The 7,392-nt window shown below is 41.1% G+C and overlaps 1 non-coding gene across 1 annotated transcript; it reads right to left on the bottom strand.

The window, feature by feature from the left end:
* Positions 1 to 341: 341 nt before the first annotated feature.
* Positions 342 to 413, bottom strand: trnaq-uug (transfer RNA glutamine (anticodon UUG)). The gene has a single exon. It is a non-coding gene; the product is annotated as a tRNA-Gln (tRNA).
* Positions 414 to 7,392: the final 6,979 nt, after the last annotated feature.

Here is a 7,392-nt window from a genome sequence, read left to right on the forward strand (position 1 = left end):
TATTTATAGCAAGGTGTGATTTCATTTATGAGTTTGAACTTTAAAGCAAGATTTTGATGAATGATGTTTTCCACTTGATTGTGCCTGTGTAAGTAATCAAATTGTGTTAAACTGCTACAGGATCCTATAATGTGTTGGATTGTTCTGGTTTTTCTCAGCATTTTCTACATTTATCATCTTGAATTCCTGGTCTTTTACTTTGTATTGTATTTATTTATCCAATTTCTGCATATAATATGTGGTATTTGTGTCCCTTGAATCCATTTATGTGACTGGACATTGAAAGAGGCATTGGAATTTACAATCAACTTCCCAATCTCCAATGTTATCAAAACATAGTGAGGTCCCACCGAGATTTGAACTCAGATCGCTGGATTCAAAGTCCAGAGTGCTAACCATTACACCATGGGACCAAACTGCTTATTATTATCAATTTTTTTTCTCCTTCTTTTTGTTTTTGCACAGTTTGTTGTTTTTGCACATTGGTTGTTTGTCCGTCCTGTTGGTTGCAGTCTTTCATTGATTCTATTGTGTTTCTTGTATTTACTGTGATTGCCCGCGAGAAAATGAATCTCAGGGTTGTATATAGTAATGTATATGTACTTTGATAATAAATTTACTTTGAACTTTGAATGGAGTCCGTGATCTCCCCAGTGCAGCAATAAGTAGAAAACAGTAAATATGGCACCGATAATTACAACAAATTTGGTTGATCTTGAGATCAAAAATTTAGAGTGAACATGTCCCTGATTTTCTTCAAGAACATGTAGGAAGTCAGATTTCTCAGTGATGGTGAGGAATACAGGTGGAATTTGGCTCCTTAAATAACACGGATTCCATGGAAGCGGGATAAGTAAATGCTGCTTGTTCTGTGAACCCCTCATACAAACTCTTTTCCCTTCTGCATCTGGCAAAAGGCACCGAAGCATTCGGGCTCTCACAACCAGACTATGTAACAGTTTCTTCCCCCAAGCCATCAGACTCCTCAATACCCAGAACCTGGACTGACACCAACCTACTGCCCTCTACAGTGCCTATTGTCTTGTTTATTATTTATAGAAAACATAGAAAATAGGTGCAGGAGTAGGCCATTCAGCCCTTTGAGCCTGCACCGCCATTTATTATGATCATGGCTGATCATCCAACTCAGATCCCTGCACCAGCCTTCCCTCCATACCCCCTGATGCCCCTAGCCACAAGGGCCATATCTAACTCCCTCTTAAATATAGCCAATGAACTGGCCTCAACTGGTTCCTGTGGCAGAGAATTCCACAGATTCACCACTCTCTGTGTGAAGAAGTTTTTCCTAATCTCAGTCCTAAAAGGCTTCGCCTTTATCCTCAAACTGTGACCCCTCATTCTGGACTTCCCCAACATCGGGAACAATCTTCCTGCATCTAGCCTGTCTAATCCCTTTAGGATTTTATACATTTCAATCAGATCCCCCCTCAATCTTCGAAATTCCAACGAGTACAAGCCCAGTTCATCCAGTCTTTCTTCATATGAAAGTCCTGCCATCCCAGGAATCAATCTGGTGAACCTTCTTTGTACTCCCTCTATGGCAAGGATGTCTTTCCTCAGATTAGGGGACCAAAACTGCACACAATACTCCAGGTGTGGTCTCACCAAGGCCTTGTACAACTGCAGTAGTACCTTCCTGCTCCTGTACTCAAATCCTCTTGTTATAGATGCCAGCACACCATTCGCCTTTTTCACCGCCTGCTGTACCTACATGCCCACTTTCAATGACTGGTGTATAATGACACCCAGGTCTCGTTGCACCTCCCCTTTTCCTAATCAGCCACCATTCAGATAATAATCTGTTTTCCTATTTTTGCCACCAAAGTGGATAACTTCACATTTATCCACATTAAATTGCATCTTCCATGAATTTGCCCACTCACCCAACCTATCCAAGTCACCCTGCATCCTCTTAGCATCCTCCTCACAGCTAACACTGCCGCCCAGCTTCGTGTCATCCGCAAACTTGGAGATGCTGCATTTAATTCCCTCATCCAAGTCATTACTATATATTGCAAACAACTGGGGTCCCAGCACTGAGCCTTGCGGTACCCCACTAGTCACTGCCTGCCATTCTGAAAAGGTCCCGTTTATTCCCACTCTTTGCTTCCTGTCTGCTAACCAATTCTCTATCCACATCAATACCTTACCCCCAATACCGTGTGCCTTAAGTTTGCACACTAATCTCCTGGAAAGGACCTTGTCAAAAGCCTTTTGAAAATCCAAATATACCATATCCACTGGTTCTCCCCTATCCACTCTACTAGTTACATCCTCAAAAAATTCTATAAGATTCGTCAGACATGATTTTCCTTTCACAAATCCATGCTGACTTTGTCCGATGATTTCACCGCTTTCCAAATGTGCTGTTATCACATCTTTGATAACTGACTCCAGCAGTTTCCCCACCACCGACGTTAGGCTAACCGGTCTATAATTCCCCGGTTTCTCTCTCCCTCCTTTTTTAAAAAGTGGGGTTACATTAGCCACCCTCCAATCCTCAGAAACTAGTCCAGAATCTAACGAGTTTTGAAAAATTATCACTAATGCATCCACTATTTCTTGGGCTACTTCCTTAAGCACTCTGGGATGCAGACCATCTGGCCCTAGGGATTTATCTGCCTTTAATCCCTTCAATTTACCTAACACCACTTCCCTACTAACATGTATTTTGCTCAGTTCCTCCATCTCACTGGACCCTCTGTCCCCTACTATTTCTGGAAGATTATTTATGTCCTCCTTAGTGAAGACAGAACCAAAGTAATTATTCAATTGGTCTGCTATGTCCTTGCTCCCCATAATCAATTCACCTGTTTCTGTCTGCAGGGGACCTACATTTGTCTTTACCAGTCTTTTCCTTTTTACATATCTATAAAAGCTTTTACAGTCAGTTTTTATGTTCCCTGCTAGTTTTCTCTCATAATCTTTTTTCCCCTTTCTAATTAAGCCCTTTGTCCTCCTCTGCTGAACTCTGAATTTCTCCCAGTCCTCAGGTAAGCCACTTTTTCTGGCTAATTTGTATGCTTCTTCTTTGGAATTGATACTATCCCTAATTTCCCTTGTCAGCCACGGGTGCACTGCCTTCCTTGATTTATTCTTTTGCCAAACTGGGATGAACAATTGTTGTAGCTCATCCATGCAACCTTTAAATGCTTGCCATTGCATATCCACCGTATATCCTTTAAGTGTCATTTGCCAGTCTATCTTAGCTAATTCACGTCTCATACTTTCAAAGTTACCCCTCTTTAAGTTCAGAACCTTTGTTTCTGAATTAACTATGTCACTCTCCATCTTAATGAAGAATTCCACCATATTATGGTCACTCTTACCCAAGGGGCCTCTCATGACAAGATTGCTAATTAACCCTTCCTCATTGCTCAAAACCCAGTCCAGAATAGCCTGCTCTCTAGTTGGTTCCTCGACATGTTGGTTCAAAAAACCATCCCGCATACATTCCAAGAAATCCTCTTCCTCAGCACCTTTACCAATTTGGTTCACCCAATCTACATGTAGATTGAAGTCACCCATTATAACTGCTGTTCCTTTATTGCACACATTTCTAATTTCCTGTTTAATACCATCTCCGACCTCACTACTACTGTTAGGTGGCCTGTACACAACTCCCACCAGCGTTTTCTGCCCCTTAGTGTTATGCAGCTCTACCCATATCGATTCCACATCTTCCCGGCTTATGTCCTTCCTTTCTATTGCGTTAATCTCATCTTTAACCAGCAACGCCCCCCCACCTCCTTTTCTTTCACGTCTATCCCTCCTGAATATTGAATATCCCTGGACGTTGAGCTCCCATCCTTGGTCACCCTGGAGCCATGTCTCTGTGATCCCAACTATATCATAATCATTAATAACAATCTGCACTTTCAATTCATCCACCTTGTTACGAATGCTCCTTTTATTGTAATAAGGGATTTATTGTAATGCCTGCACTGTTTTGTGCACTTTATGCAGTCCTGGTTAGGTCTGTAGTCTAGTGTAGTTTTTGTGTTGTTTTACGTAGTTCAGTGTAGTTTTTGTATTGTTTCATGTAGCACCATGGTCCTGAAAAATGTTGTCTTGTTTTTACTGTGTACTGTGCCGGCAGTTATGGTCGAAATGACAATAAAAAGTGATTTGACTTGACTTGACTTGAAAATGAATTGTTTCATTGTTCAAACCAGTGAAATTATTAATCTGGGCTTGGTACTATCACTTTTATCAGTGGTGGGGGTTGGGGGGGGATTTTCGCCATAAAGGTGCTAAATCCAAACAAAAATCATGATAATAGTCACCAGTCAAGTTTTCCAACTAGATGAGATGCTTAAAAACCACTTAAAGCTAGTTTTCAAAAGCACAACATCACTTCCCTTAGAATTGTACAAAGGAGTTTCAAGGCCTTTTGTGCACCGGTATAAAGGCAATAACTATCTCCCAGATTTCAAATTCCCTGATAAAAGTAATTTTGAAGACAATTTTAAAGTTTGAATAATTTCCATTAGGAAAAAACTTAACCTCTTTTTCATGAGCAACTGAACAGCAAATCATTAAACAAATTCTTAATGTTAGATACTCAAGATTCATCAATCCCAAGATGAAAATTATCTTTAAAGTTCTCCAGAACTAAGGAGGCTTTACATTTCACCTGGAGTTCCAAATATTAAAATAGCAAACTATTCTGATTATTGGAACTTGGATTAATTAATAATATATCAGCTGGAAGCAGTAAATTTACACCCTAAATGTATGGAAACATGTGTTGGTTCCAGATGAAGATACAAATTCTCTGGTCATCCCTTGGTCTAGCAATGATCATAAGTTCCAGGTTTTGAGGATAAACACAAGAGATTCTGCAGGAACTGGAAATCTTGAGTAACACACACAAAATGCTGGAGGAACTCAGAAAGTCAGGCAACATCTATGGAGGGCAATAAACAGTTGACGTTTTGAGCTAAGGCCCTTCATCAGGACTTCTGAGGAAGTCAGGAATGATCACTAAAATCCCTATGTCAATTGCCAAAAAACTTTTGTACAAGTTTAAGTTCAAGTTTAATTGTCATTCAACCATACAAGAATACCCATGAATACAGCCAAGCGAATCAGTGTTTCTCTGGGGCCAAGGTGCAAAACACAGTACCAACAGTCATACAGAGCACAGTACACATATAACACATATAAGGTAGCAGTAAGTATACAGTCACACAAAAAAATGTAATATAGCCTAAGTCCCTGAGTCTATGGATGTTGTCGGCAGGAGCAAGCCTGTAGTAGTCTGCAAACACAATCCAACTTGTCTTCTACCGAATGAACACTGGAGAGCAGCACTGACACCAGAAAACTGGCGACATCTCAGCATGAGGCCTAGTCCTTGCTACAACTGAGGCCACGCAGCTCCCACACCATCAGTCTTCCAATGAACCAGACTTGCAGCCTTCCACATTACCAATGTCCAACAGGGTCTTGCGATCACAAAAAAACAACTGTGACAATCACTTACTGCACACCGACTTCAATGCCTCCCTGTAGCAGGCAGCAACACAGCCTGCACTAAGTCTAGCTCCTCAGCAAATGAGCAACTCGCTGACAGGGTAGACCTGCAGTACCTGTTACCTATTAGTGAGAAGCCTAATGTAAAGGAAGCTTTCCAGTCAGGGAATATTGAATTTCCATTGGAAAGGCTTTTTCAAAATTGTGTCTATATATGTGAATTATTTTAAAGTCCAGAGATGCTATCTTGCAATCAAACCTCACAGTCATTCTGAACCAGACATGTCACAATAAGAAGCCAATGAGAAATAGCCCAATGGTAATATTTGGAGGAAATGGATTGGTCAATGCAGGCCACTATCCCGCTGAAACCACATAATGCTTGAAACATAGAAACAGAGAACGTTATAGCACAGTACAGGCCCTTCGGCCCACAATATTGCACCGACGTTTTAACCCACTCCAAGTTCAATTTAGCCCTTCCCTCTCATGTAGCCCTCCATTTTTCTATCATCCATATGCCTAGCTAACAGTTTTTTCAATATCTCTAATGTATTGGCCTCGCTACCACCCCAAGCAGCACGTTCCGTGCACCCACCACCTTCTGTGTAAAAACTTATCTCTGACAACCCCTATGCTTTCTTCCAATCACCATAAAATTATGCCCCCATGAGATAGAATGTTTCTCCTTCTATGTGTGTGGATAATAGGAGTAAACAGTCTATGGAGATGATTTCACCTTTTGGGAGGAAAATCCATTCAATTGCTTTAAATTAATTCACAATAATAGACACAATTTTGAATAAGCCTTTGTAATGAGAAATTCAATATTTCCCAAGTGAAACACAAATGACGCATTTCACTGTATGTTTTGACGTAAATGCAATAAATAAATCTAATCTAATCTAATTAAATCTAACTTTACGCCCATTTTTTGACCTCTGTCAGTGAAAACAGATCATTCCTATATACTCTATTTGGTCCCCTCACTTTTTGTAAGCATCTCACTTATGCCTCCACTCATCTTCCTTTACTTCAGAGAAAACAACCCCAGCAGAGGTGGCTTCCAGTCCTACCAATATCAATTGGACTTCCAAGATCCAAACTATCCCTGTTGTGAAACAGTCTCAGTTTTACTTGGAGCACTTTATGTTGGCCTGCTGCTTTTCTCACTATTTAATGGGACACGCTACTTAAGTTAGGAGAGCAGCTCCAGAACTGATTATTTCAAAACTCGACCATTTCTGCTTTTGTTAAAACAGTGTGGTTACCTCAGCACTACACTGCTGAGCTGCGTGCACCATGAGTGTTCCACTGGCGACAACTGTGTCAGCACTCTGCTCCTGGTGGGTTCATTATGGTCTTGGCTATTCGTTCAATGTGGGTTTGGGATTTAAGAGGAGGAGGCAGAAGTATAACCATTAGTAAAGAGCCTGCTCCCAAAGTTTTCATAGCTACCACAATCTACCGAGAGTTCGTTCAGCGTTTCCGAGAATGAACTATTATGAAATGTGACATTCCGTGAGAGGACCAACCACACACTCGGACCTGGGCTCCTCTTTACTTGGAGGTGAAGGTCATGTTGGGTCTCACCTTCCTCGTCACAAGATCTTTCCAAGCAGCATCAGCAAATTTCTGTCATGTCTCCGAATCTCTCAATTTGCTTTTCACTCCTTATCAGAACAGTCATCCAAGGGCTGTAGGGAAAAGGGAAGATTTCATTTACTCTAATTTCAGCAAGGAATAGTGGTATCTTGCAATAGCGATGTCTGTGATGTAGCTCCATCATAGGCATAACCCTCCCTACATCAAGGACATCTTTCAAGAAGCATTGCCCCACAAAAACAACATCCACCACTAAAGATCCTCACCATCCAGGATATCCCTTCATCC

Source organism: Mobula birostris, chromosome X, assembly GCF_030028105.1.
Source record: "Mobula birostris isolate sMobBir1 chromosome X, sMobBir1.hap1, whole genome shotgun sequence".
NCBI classification, from domain to species: domain Eukaryota; kingdom Metazoa; phylum Chordata; class Chondrichthyes; order Myliobatiformes; family Myliobatidae; genus Mobula; species Mobula birostris.